This window comes from Rattus norvegicus, chromosome 1 (assembly GCF_021556685.1).
Source record: "Rattus norvegicus strain SHRSP/BbbUtx chromosome 1, alternate assembly SHRSP_T2T, whole genome shotgun sequence".
NCBI lineage: Eukaryota > Metazoa > Chordata > Mammalia > Rodentia > Muridae > Rattus > Rattus norvegicus.
The window spans coordinates 160037451-160050848 of record NC_141534.1 but is presented as its reverse complement, the minus strand read 5'-3'; positions in this window follow the sequence as shown (position 1 = coordinate 160050848).

The window sequence follows — 13398 nt, the reverse complement described above, 5'->3', positions numbered from 1 at the left end:
ACCTTTTAAGTATCTATATTAAAATTTAGACAGAGGTTCCTCCACATCATAATCAGAGACGGTTCTATTTCTTCCCTAACTAAAGTATCCCACACCTGGCACTGGGGTTTTTATTCAGTATCTTGATGCTTCTGGGAACAGAATTATCTAGCTGCACTGGGTATTTCCCCTCAAATCCTTTCCTTCTATTTATTTCTTTTGTGTTGATGGACATGGGTTGATGCACGCCATAGAATGTGTGTGGAGTTTAGAGTCAAACATACAAATCCGTAGGGTCAAGGCTATGATATGCATTAGAGAAAGCATGCATAGTCTGTCTTTCTATGGTTAGTTTACCTCACTTTGTATATTTTTCCTGGTTTTATCCTTTTACCTTCAAATTTCATAGTTCGGTCTTCTTTTAGTGCTGAACAAAGTTCCGCTGTGTAGGTTTATCATATTTTACTTCCTTGTTCTTCAATTCATGAGCATCACATTGCTTCCTTCGATGCAGCGAGAAGGCTGCAGGAAACACTAGCATGAAAGTTTCTCTATAACAAGATGTAGATTCATTTGGTTCTAGGCCCAGAAGTCATGTAGCTGGGTTATATGGTGACTTTATTCTTAAAGTTATGGAAGCCCCTCCAGACTGATTTCCAAAGCCACTGTGCTCATTTATACTGCCACTAATAGTGTAAAGGAGTACCTCCTATTAACTCAACCACGTTAATTTCTTTGTTATAGCGTTGCTTTGATACTCTTAAGATGTCAGCATGTATTGTGACTCTTCAAAAGTGGCAGTAGTCCAGCAAGCATCTACATCACTTGAGCAGATTTCCTGGCACAAGGATCCCCTGGAATAGTATTAGGAAACATTGTTCCAAAATGTTATTTATTTGTTGAGCTATTCTCTTCATCAACAGCACAGCCCAGAAGAACGTCTAGAGTATGGAAATACCCCGTATTTCAAAATTGGATATTCCATTTCAGTTAAGTCAAGGGTGTCTTTTGCATCACCTCCAACAAATGAAAGTGAATTCCCAAGGGCAGGTGGAAAATCCTTTGGGTGTCTTCCTACTTGCTCTTGTTTTATCAAACTAAGGTACTAATTATTTAATAAGATTAGAAGTGTATAGATATAGAAAGAACACTAAGTATGAAATGAAGGCCCCTATACTGCTGCTTCCATAACTAACTGTGACTCTGGCCAGTTCACTTCATCTTCCTGAGCTATGTGCTCATTTCATTCTGAGGAATACAAAGCAGCTGCTCTTACCATTGCATCTAACGACAATCTGCCTACTTACTGTCTCCACCTGTTGGTAGGTCTGTTGTTTGACAGAGTCTCCTGGAAGAAACTTCTTTTAGTGTGTCAACTACAGACAGTGTTAAGATTGACAAATGATGCCTGTGCTTATATTGTATTTACATTTTACCGATTGGAAACTAATTTATCTTATTCATAGGAGAGCTATCAATCTGAGATAGGGATTTTTTTAACAAATAAGGACACCATGTTTTTTGAACAGATGAGGAAAGCAGGTATTTGCCTAAGGTTACTCAGCTGTTAAATGACAGAGCCAGGCTTGAGCTCTATGGCCTTCTGAATTAAGAGTTCTATGTATTCAGAAATAGAAAGCATCCTTACTATCCTGAGACCACAGCAAGAATAATTTTGCTGCATTCTCCTTTGCTGCCAGACAATCACTCTAGGGAGAATGGTACTCATTATTTTTCTGTGGAGAAAACACAATGTTAACTCAGACAACATAATAATTTTATGGTTTGAATGAAAAAAAATTTGCTTCTGTCAAAATCAATTTATATCATGGGACTAAATAAAAATTTCATGTTCTGGGTGAAGGAAAAATAGAGAGAAAATGTCCTGAGTGGATGAGCTTAAATTATGTCCCATTTGAATGAGTTCATTTCCCAGAGAGAGTCTCATCAGACTTTTTAATTAAGAGCAAATTGTTCATCTAGGCTCAGTAATTTGCCACTGACCTCTTCTTAATGCTTCCTTCTGAGGTGGCAGAAATGACAATAGGGCTTTCAAATTAAAAAACATCAAGCTCTGAGACAGGGAGTCCTCCAGTCTAAGTGAATCAGGAAAAGGAGGTGAATTGAAGAAGTAAGTACATTTCAGTCTTATGCCTCCCTAAAATATAGGGTCCAAGAGGCTTAAGAGGCTATGTAACATAGATTAGTTACATATGTAAATATTTACATGCAACTATGTATGTGCCCTTACATAGAATTTTGTGAAAATGAAAACATTCAGAAGGCTGCCTTCAATGTCAGGAAGAGGCCTTATGAAGGAAGGCTTAGTGCAGGATGATAAGATCCAGATTCATCTGAGGAGAAGACAGGAGCTGGGGTCAATTTCAGGAAATTATAGGGGATGGGATTTGGCCTTTGGGAGAGTGTTTTGTTGGTAAGACTCTAGAATGAAGTGAAATAGGAGAAAACAAAATCCTGAAGAAGAAACGATGACTTCTCACACCAACACAGTGATAATAGGTTTGCTAGAGGTAAAGAATTCAGGGGAAAAGGGGGCCACTGCCATAACAGTCACTATGCTCATGACTGCTGCTTTACATCTTTGCTGAAACTGCAACAAAACTATTATTTCCTTGCTTCTACAACAGACACTAGTTAATCATCACTTACTAGGTGACAGAAAATGTGTGATCACAACTATACTTCTCCTTAACTAATTATTCCTATAATTTATGCATTGATAGCTATGGTATAGAATATTCAGTGAAATATGGGAATGTGATCTTGTCATGGAGTAAGGAAAAATGGGAAACAGAATAATTGGCAAGATAAACTCTACCATGGCAGAGCCATAATGTACAGGACGAATTCCCTAAACTAATATTTTAGCATCAACTCATTCAGATTTTAATCTCCCAAGGCAAGAACACATGCTGTGTTGATAGTGAATCTTCAGGCTCATATATTCTAAAAGTAATACCCTTAAGGCTTCCAGAAATTCAGTTAATTTGCAAAGCCTAACTTTACCCAAAATATACTTGTTAAACTATATCCTACAGACTACAACTCTCTGTCTCTGTCTGTCTCTGTCTCCCTCTCTGTGTCTCTGTGACTCTGTCTCTGTGTGTGTCTCTGTCTCTCTCTGGGTGTCTCTGTCTCTCTCTGTATGTCTCTGTGTCTCTGTCTCTCTCTCTTTTTCTCTCGTGTGTGTGTGTGTGTGTGTGTGTGTGTGTGTGTGTGTGTGTGTGTGTTTTCTCTCCGAATCTCTGACAAACAGAATCAGTATCTGTTTGGTAGATGGTTGAATTGAGACTCAGAGATCTTTTGCAAACTCTTGATTTTCTCACAACTAGAATCTGTGTCAGTCTCCATCCTCTGACCTGAAAGAAGATATACTTGTTAGTTTGTTTTTTCAGTTATTTTCCTGTAAATGTTTAGAAAGATGTCATATCCAATAATAGCCTTTATAATATAATCTGTATTAAACCTTGAAAGTAGGGACATTCAGTAACTTGAAGAATTCTGAATCTTCAATCTATTTAAGTTCTTGTAACTAAATGCACTACAAAAATGTTATTTTTTACAAAACTTCAGCAACATATAAGGAAACGATTTCTAGATACCAAGCGCACACATGTTGAAGAAGTGTAAACTGCCATTGGGCACCCATAGACGCTGTATTAACATTTACTGGTCTAGTATCTCAGTGGTGGAAGATTAAAATATCATTCAATTAATAGAAAATGTAGCTTACGTCCAGAGCATGGTGTTTGCTCTACAGCATCAAATCTGGCAGCTATTGTGTAGGTGCTGCTTTGTCAGCTGCAACAGCACCTTTAACAAACACTTCTGTGGAATAGTAGATATGTAATCTGCCGCCCTACTGTTCACGTGCTCCTCATCTAATCTGCCAACCTCCTGTAGTTAAACAAATCTCTCCTGCAAATCGGCCTCCAGAACTGATGGATGATTACTTTAGGTTAGCTTGTGTTCCATTTGCAAAGCTGCTTCTCTAGCCCACAACATGCAGAAGGAAAAAGTCTGCCTAACTATGTGACTAAACTTAAAATGCTCATCTCACCAATGGACAATATTCTTTGGGACCAAGCAACTCATTGCCGCTCCCTAGACAATGGATAAGATCTTGTGATGTCTTAAGAAGTGACCCTGCAGCCACTCCCTGAATCTCCTATGGTCTCTGGAGTATGAATTTGCCACTCTGGCTGTTGCCATGGCCTCTACCCCCCATGTCTATGACTGTTTGGCATCTTCCTGTGCCTATTCAAGACTTATCATCTAACATTCTTTCATTATGTCTTCTAAGACACGAAAGGAAATGGGACCATGTTAACTTTTTTTAAGAAAATCAAAGACTCTTTTCAGAAAGAACATTTTAAGTTTTAAGGCCTCCTAAGCTCTGGCCCTTCTTGACTGGAGACACCTTTATACATCCTTCTGTAGCCCTACTATCAAGGATCCCTTCCAAATATGGGGTGGTGTTTGCCTCTGTTCTTCTTCAGTTTCAATTCTACATAACCTACCCTCACTCTTAGTCAGCCCTCATAGATCCCTGATGTCTGTAATCCCCATAAAAATAGAAGCACTGAACAGTTTAATCCAGGAATATCAATTCTTCACAGAGATACTGAATCTATTATGCTGGGCAGAAGCTGAGTCTGGCTAGGCCATGATTTGCTGATTTTGAAGCATGCCTTATTAAATAGAAAATGGAGCAACTGGAGTTAGTATGCTATAAACATAGCTGGTGAAACAAATTATTTTTAAGCATATTCAACAAATGTGGGTGAACTTTTACTGTGTACAAGGCATTATGCCTCAGAGAGTATGAGTCCTAGGAAAGGAAACATAATAAGTGCATCCAAATGAAAATATGATGAATTTTCTCTATATAGAACTGCTTCTGGCACAAAAAATTAGTATTCAGTGTATTCTGAGATACTCCTTAAGTTAAATTCATGGAGTTTTCTTTTTTATTTCACTCTACTTTCCAACAAAAAAAAACTGAATGAGTAAAATGTAGATAAATACATAAAAAGCAGAAACGGCTCATCTTTCCTTGTGATCAGTGTATGAATTGAATGTACAAACTTACACCAGCTGTTCCCAAAATACTTTAACTAAAATCACCTCGCCCAGTTTACTTATCCTAATTTTTCAATTACAGTGCTTCAGTGGATTGTCCTAGGCCTCTACAAATCACTAAGTGGGTAGACTCAGTGTGTAAAAAAAGGAAAAGTACATGTAGTTGGGGACATAAAAAAGAACATTTAAAAAAAGAGAACATAATGGGAGATCGAAGAGAAAAATGGAGGTAGATGTAATCATATTTCATTGTCGGCATACGTGAAAAGTAGGTCGTTCTCATTATAAGCCAGGAAACCACAAAGAAAAATGCACTTAGCAAGTTGCATTTATATATTTGCACATGTATAGGGAAGTTCAAGATATTTCAACTTTAGTAAAACATGCATTAACAATCAGATCAGGAAAGTCAACTAATCTAAAATCAGAACTCTTAGCAAGCCATGTCTTAAGGTTTTAAATACAGTCAATATATATGCTAACCGGAGGCATCTGACACTCACTCCATCTTTAATCATATATAGAGATTCCATCAAAGTTGAAATATATGTGTACATATGCATATACACATACATATGTGTACCTCATAAATATAACAGTATATATTATATAGAGACATATATGTCATATAAAGAAAGGGAGATGAAGACAGAGAGAAAGAGAGAGGAGTAGGCAGCTAAAGATCAATAGCTGGTCCAGAGACTAAGGCCGTATTTCAAGCCCTTCTAATAACGAGATCTTCTGAGTAACTTTGCCAGTCTCCTACTTCCTTATTAGTGTTCCTATCAAATACTGTGGCAGTTTGACTATGTTTGGCACAGGGAGTGGCAGTATTTGGAGATGTGGCCTTATTGGAGGAAGTGTGTCACTGTGAGCCTAGGTTTTAAGACCCTCACGCTTGCTTTCTGGAAGCCAGTCTTCTCCTAGCAGCCTTCAGATGAAGATGTAGAATTCTCAGTTCCTCCTGCACCATGCCTGCCTGGGTGCTACCATGGTCCTACATTGATTATAGTGGACTGAAACTCTGCACCTGTAAGCCAGCCCCGATTAAAAGTTGTCCTTGTAAGAGTGGCCTTTGTTATGATGCCAGTTCACAACAGTAAAACCCTAACTAAGACAAATGCCTAGAGAACTTGAGTGTGGTTTCATGTTCCACACATCAGGGTCTCCAGACACTGCTGCACACTAGCCTGGAGGGATAAAGCAGAGCCCAGAGTAGGTGAGTTCTACAGGATACTGGTCTGGCTGAGAGTTCAGGGCAAGGTAGAGATGGGGAGAGGTGAGGGAAGGCCTTCTCTGATGATTTCAGTGTTACAGCTCTTTTAGACAAAGGCCTTCTCCAACGATCTTCCATAACAGCTTAACCACCCACACTTTATTTGGGGTACAAAATGGCTATATATGAACCTTGGAGATGGGAAAGAGATTTTAAGGTGAATGTAAATAATTGGCTAGAATTTAAAGTACTGGAAATGCCTCCTTTGAATGGAAAGGCATTCCAGGAACTCCAGGTATTGGCTGCAGGTTCTCATGGGGAAAGAGGAAGTTGAACTTGTAGGACTGTCAAGAATTATGTGACCTTCCTCAGGTAGAGAATGTGAGGGTCATTCTCCCCAGATAATGTCAGGAACAAAAGAGTAAGCCCTGTGCAAAAGGGAGTCCTCCATTTTGTGCTAAGCTCTAATGAGCTTTCAGGGCATAGTAGATTGTTGCCTTTAATAGTAGTTTTCCCACATCTCTCCCTATTTTATTTATAATGGAGAGGTGTCATAGTAGTCTTCAGCCTCTATTTGGTAATGGTTTGCTATTGAACCAGAGCCCATTTAGCATTTATCTACAATTTAAAAAACCATGGACACGGGGTTAGGGATTTAGCTCAGTGGTAGAGCTCTTGCCTAGCAAGCGCAAGGCCCTGGGTTCGGTCCCCAGTTCCGAAAAAAAGAAGAAAAAAAAAAAAAAAAACAAAACCATGGACACAGTAGAGTACAAGGTAGAACAGGGCTCCAATAGCCAGTACTGGGCCAAGAAGGGGAAGAAGCCAAGCCACAAGGGGGTTTAAGTACCATGGTGTTGAGGATTCAAGCACTTAGTGTTCTCTCAGTGTCTCTTGGTGAAGATTTTTGAGCATTTGTATATCTTGTTCCACCATCCCAGATGCATTAACATAGAAACAGCATTCCTACCCAACATAGTGCAAGTTCCTCCCTCTTCAGCAGTCATCAAGCTCAGAGTTCTCAAGTTTGGAGAGCAACCTCTGCTAATGAGTTTATCTATTGTTGAAGGAACTCAAGGCTAATAGGTGGGTAGAAAAATTCAACATAAGTGTCTAATTGCATAACTTACATAGCTATGTAACACTTTGAAAAAGTTTATAAAGGTTGAGATGAAAATTGGATAATATCCATTTGTCAGCTTAACCTAAAACTAGTATGTGTGGTGAATAAAGGCTGTTTAAACAAAGCCAAACTAAACCTAGGTGGGTTCAGTAAGAAGGCAGGGAAGAAAGAAAATAGGAGGAGGAAGAATGAGAAATAAAAGGAAGTTCATAAGGGAAATTTAAAAAAGTGAAAGAGAATGAGGGAGAGGAAGTGGAGGAAGTTTTCCGAAGAAATAGATTAAACGGATGGGGCAAAACTGATGGTTGCTAAAATAATGATAAAGAACAGATATTTTTAATATTGGTGTTAGGGTCTAAGAACCACTTAAGGAAGACCCCAGACTCAAATAGCATACAAAAGCAAACAACACTTATTCTGCAGAAATTACCAGTATACAAGGGTCAACCACTCGTCGGGATCAGAGATGCTCACAGGCCCCCTTTGTATGCAGGGCTCAGGAAATTTCCTAGAAAGGCTAGGTAACCTCCAATATGATTACTAAGGGCAAAGACGTAGCATTGATACAATTTTGATCGGCTGCTATGTTAGTTTCATTATATTTGGTGAGAACTTGAATTTCAGAGACCAGCTCAGCTCTGGCCTCATTATCTCCTCTCCTCCCAACAGATGATGAGAGGACTGTCTCATCTCTGGAGCTATTCCATCCCAGTTCAGGGTCCTCATTGACTGAAGACTCATTGTCAGCGGCTCCCTCTGATTAGCCCGGTTTTATTCCCAAGGTTTTGGACCTCTCACTGGAATTAAATATATCCTGGTAACAAAGAGTAATCAATGTAGATGAAGTGCCGGGTATCAAATCCTTGGCCCCAAATTAGTACCTATGTGAACCTGGACAAAGCAATAAACCGCCATAAACTTCAACCTTTATCCCTAAAACTAGGATAACAGTAATAGTTTAAAGAATGTCTGAATGCAGTGGTTCACATAGGCAAATTACTGAAGAAACTCTCTGGTATAAAGTAAGATAAAGAAATGGTAATCATTGTTATTTCTAATGAGAAAATACAGCAGGTTCAGTCTACTTCAGAAGATGAAGTAGAGTACACAAAAATGTAATGATAAGGCTTTTGAGAGAAAAATCACAAAGCTGGGATGGAGAGATTTACTTAATCACTAAGTTCCTGTAGGGATCTAGTGCTGGGGTGCTCTTCACAGCAATCTCTCGCCCTGGCTAGGTGCATGGGTTCAAACTAGGGGGATAGAAATTGGGCAGGGAGGGGGAACAGCTTTCGCTGCTCTCCCAGCTGCCAGTCTTTTCTGCATCCTTTTCTTCGCAGTTGCCTGCCGCTTCGCTTCTGTTGTTCAGGTCAAGCTGAGCCAGCAGGAGACTAACTAGCCAGCGAGAGATGCAGGGGAACTTCTGGCAAGATTTTTAGGGAGAGCAGATCTCTTTCCCAAGCAGCGGTGTTACAGCTCTTATGACAGAAGCTCTCAGACGATGGAATAATTCCTGGGCATCTTTTAATTCTGAACAGGGCACTAAAAAAAAAAAAAAAAAAAAACAGTTTTTTGGATGGATCAGTGTCTGACAGCAGCTACTTCCTATTGGTTTGGCCTGAGAACTTGAGAGGCCTCATCTACATATTCGGGGGCATGGTCCTGTTTCTACAACTGAGCCTTGAGCCTATGTAACCTGTGGTCAGGTCCTCACCTGTGGAGGAGGGACTTGGGGCATTACTCTACATGACTGGTCTGTCTCAAACCTCGCTACAGGGGTTGGTGGGGGGGCTGCAGCTAGTGAGGCTCTGATCTGGGAGGCTGGGAATGTGCCTGCCATCCCTTTTAGGGTCCCAAGGATTCGACCTGTCTTGATCAGGAATCAGGGTACCTTTCACTGACCGCTGCCCCACAATTCCCCTTTTACTTTTCTAAAAAAGAGGTGTCATTTGTAGTGAAATTTTTGGGTGGAATTGAAGTATCAAAAGAAAACACTAAATAGGTCGGAGGGGTAGTGTAACTAAGCTAGAGTGGTAACAAGGGGTGAGGTGGGGGTTGGAAGGACAAACGATAATTGAACCAAATAATTGTCCCATGAGTTGTACAGTTTAAGGGTATTAACATTGGTTTTTACAACAGGGGAGCAGAACCCCAGCAGGAGGATGTCTGAATAGGGTGGGTGGCATGTCTTAAGCCTGTGTTGGTTTGCTTGGGAGCACATCATGGTCTGCTCTTATGATCCTAGAAAAGCAAGGGTGTTTGAGGAGTTTAGTCATGGAAGGCATCCTTTAAGTCTGCTTTGGATGGCTGAGGAAGAAAATATGTTAATTATGTATCTGAGATAGGCAGTAACAGTTTGTCTGTGAAAGAAAACTGGTTGTTAATTAAGGATTAAATAATGGTTATCAGTATAGTTGATTTGACCTGTGGGAGTAGATTAGATGGCTTTTAAACCTTAAAGGAAATTTGGAAAATTTTTGGATATAAATCATGAATACTAGAGAGAAAATAAACATTTAAATAAAGAGACATGAAAAATTTGGTTTGAGAAGCACAAACATCGTCTTAGGTGTTAGAGAGAACAAGCATTTAAACAAAGCCTGAAAACGTTCAGGTTTCAGGTGTGTTGTTCCATTGTCTTTGACCAGCCTCGATGTAAGGGGCTTGGGGTGGGGAGGGGTGGAGAGGGGGAGAAGGCTGCTCTGCCCTCCTGTGCAGACTGATCTCTATTTTCCCCCATTTGTTTTTTCTTGGCTGGTAAATTCTAAATGTAGATTGGAAGGAGATGAAAAGGCCAACTTTGAAGAAAAGCTCAAAGGAAAAATAGTCTTGATAGCACAGTCAAGGGCAAGGAATTGAGAAGTAATTGTTGGGTTAATGGGGTTGGGGGTTGCTGCATGTGCTCAGCTGCAGGGCATGACCACTGGGGGACTTGGGGGGCAGGACAGGGGAAGCTTGGTGTGCTTACCCCAAGCAGCTGCCAGGCCAGTGTTGGGACAGATAGAAGCTGGCTCGGGGGTCCCATGGCCTGTGAGGAGACCATGGGCGGTCTGGTTCCCTCAGAACAATTGAGAACAGAGTGGGGCCCAAGGGTGGGATTTGCCCGGCCGAGAGAAAAAGGGCAACTCTAGCTGTTCCCATGGTGGGAGTCCTTGGGTTTTCAGAGGTTGACCCCACAAGTACCCTTAGTCTTTCTGTTAAAAAAATAGGTAAAAAGGATGTAATATGTGATTACAGATATTGAAATATCTATACTTTATATTAGCAGACAAGACAGCTTCTTTCTAGTTATTTGTTTCCATTATAAAAGGGAGTTAAATATAGAAGGGGAGGGGGAGAGGTTAGGGGAATGTTGGCCCAGAAACTGGGAAGGGGAATAACAATCGAAATGTAAATAAGAAATACTCAAGTTAATAAAGATAAAAAAAGAGAGAGAAAAAATAAATAAAAGGGAGTTAAGGTAATCTGGAGTATACCCATAAAAGCTATATTCATAAAATTGAGACAAGATATAGCATTTAAAACATATGTTGTGGGGGCTGGGGATTTAGCTCAGTGGTAGAGCGCTTACCTAGGAAGCGCAAGGCCCTGGGTTCGGTCCCCAGCTCCGGAAAAAAAAAAAAAAGAAAAAGAAAAAAAAAACATATGTTGTGGACAACAGCAGAAGAGTAGGTAAACCAAGAAATAATTATATGATTACCCGAAAATGTCAAGAGCTTTTGGTAAGACTACTGAACCAAACTCCATGGAGAAATAAGCCTATCCTATTAAGAATTGTTATAGTGGCATTAGCTGCTCACTATATGGGTATGGGAAAAACAACCAGCTGTTTTTACTCAGATCACTACGGGTTAGTGTCACAGGATTGTCATGAAGTAGAGCAGAGCAAGGAAATGTAGGACATTCTCAAAAATGTTATGGAAAGAATGACATCATCTGGTTATCCCAATAAGAAAAATAAATTAAAGACTTTATGATTTTATGAAGGTAGAGATATCTCAATAAATTTGAGATATCTCTTAGGTCGAAAATTAGTGACAGGGATGATGCGCAGATGACTCAGTCAATAAAATGTACTCTCGGGCTGGAGAGATGGCTCAGTGGTTAAGAGCACTGACTGCTCTTCCAGAGGTCCTGAGTTCAAATCCCAGCAACCACATGGTGACTCACAACCATCTGTAATGAGATCTGATGCCCTCTTCTGGTGTGTCTGAGGACAGCCACAGTTTATTCATATATAATAAATAAATAAATCTTTAAAAAAATAATAAATAAAATGTAGCCTCACAAGCATGAGGGCCTGAGTTTGACCCCCAGAGGCTACAGTTGTAATTCTAGTGCTACAGAGGTAGAGACAGGAGGATGCCTGAGCCTTACCCAATTAGTGAGCTACAGGCCAATGAGAGACTTTGTCTCAAATGAGGTAAATATATGGTGTTTCTGAGGATCACATCTAAGATTTGGCTTAGCACTTGCACTCGTGTGTGTGTGTGTGTGTGTGTGTGTGTGTGTGTGTGTGTGTGTTGCACATGCACACCACAACACCACATTGAAATAAAAAATAGTGGTAATGGAAAACTAAAAACAATTGTAAAGAAAATGGGACATTTTAATTGATAGTTTTAATTGGTTATTTTACTTATTTACATTTCAAATACTATCCTGCCCCAATTTCCCTTCCACAAGCCCCCTGTCTCCAATTCCCTCCACCTACCTTTATGAGGGTGCTCCCCACCCTCACACCTATTCCTGCCTCAGCAGCCTAGCTTTCCCCTATCCTGAGGCTTCAAGCCTACATAGGACTAAGGGCTCCCTTTCCAGTGATGCAAGACAAGGCAATCTTCTGCTACATTTCCAGCTGGAGCTATTGGTACCCACTGTGCACTCTTTGGTTAGCAGTTTAGTCCCTGGGAGCTTTGGGGGTATCTGGTTGGTTGATATTGTTGTTCTTCAACCAAGTAGAAACAAAGAGAACTAGACAAAGAATCAATAAAACCAGAAGCTGGTTCTTTGAGATTATCGGCAAGATAGATAAATCCTTAGCCAGATTAACCAGAGGGCACAGTGACATCCAAAATTAGAAATAAAAATGGAGACATAAATACAGAAATTGGAGATATGAAACAATATCAATTGATGATATGACAGTATATATAAGTGATCCAAAATCTAGATGGAATGGATGATTTTCGAGACAGATACCAGTGCCAAAGTTAAATCATGGTTAGATAAACCATATAAACAGTCCTATAACCCCTAAGGAAATAGAAGCAGCCATTAAAAGTCTCCCAACCAAAATATCCCCAGGACCAGATGGTCTTAGTGCAGAATTCTATCAGACCTTCAAAGAAGGCCTAATACCAATACTTCTCAAAGTATTTCATAAAATAGAAACAGAAGGAACACTACCTAATATATTCTATGAAACCACAGTTGCAGTAATACCTAAGCCACACAAAGACCCAACAAAGAAAATGTCAGAACAATTTCCCTCATGAATATCAATGCAAAAATATTCAATAAAATTCTTGCAAACTGAATCCAGGAATACATCAAAACAATCATCCATCATGATCAAGTAGGCTTTATCCAAGGGATGCAAGGATGGTTCAATAGATGAAAATCCATCAACATAATCCACTATATAGGCAAACTCAAAGAAACCACATGATCATTTCATTAGATGCTGAAAAAGCCTTTGGCAAAATACAACACTTCTTCATGCTAAAAGTATTGGAGAGAATAGGAATTCAAGATCCATACCTAAATATAATAAAAGCAATATACAGCAAGCCAATAACTAACATTAAACAAATGGGGAGAAACTTGAAGCAATCCCACTAAAATCAGGGCCAAGACAAGACTGCTCACTCTCCCCCATCTATTCAATATAGTACTTGAAGTTCTAGCTAGAGCAGTTAGACAACAAAAGGAGATCAAAGGGTTACAAATTAGAAAGGAGTAAGTCAAGATACCATTA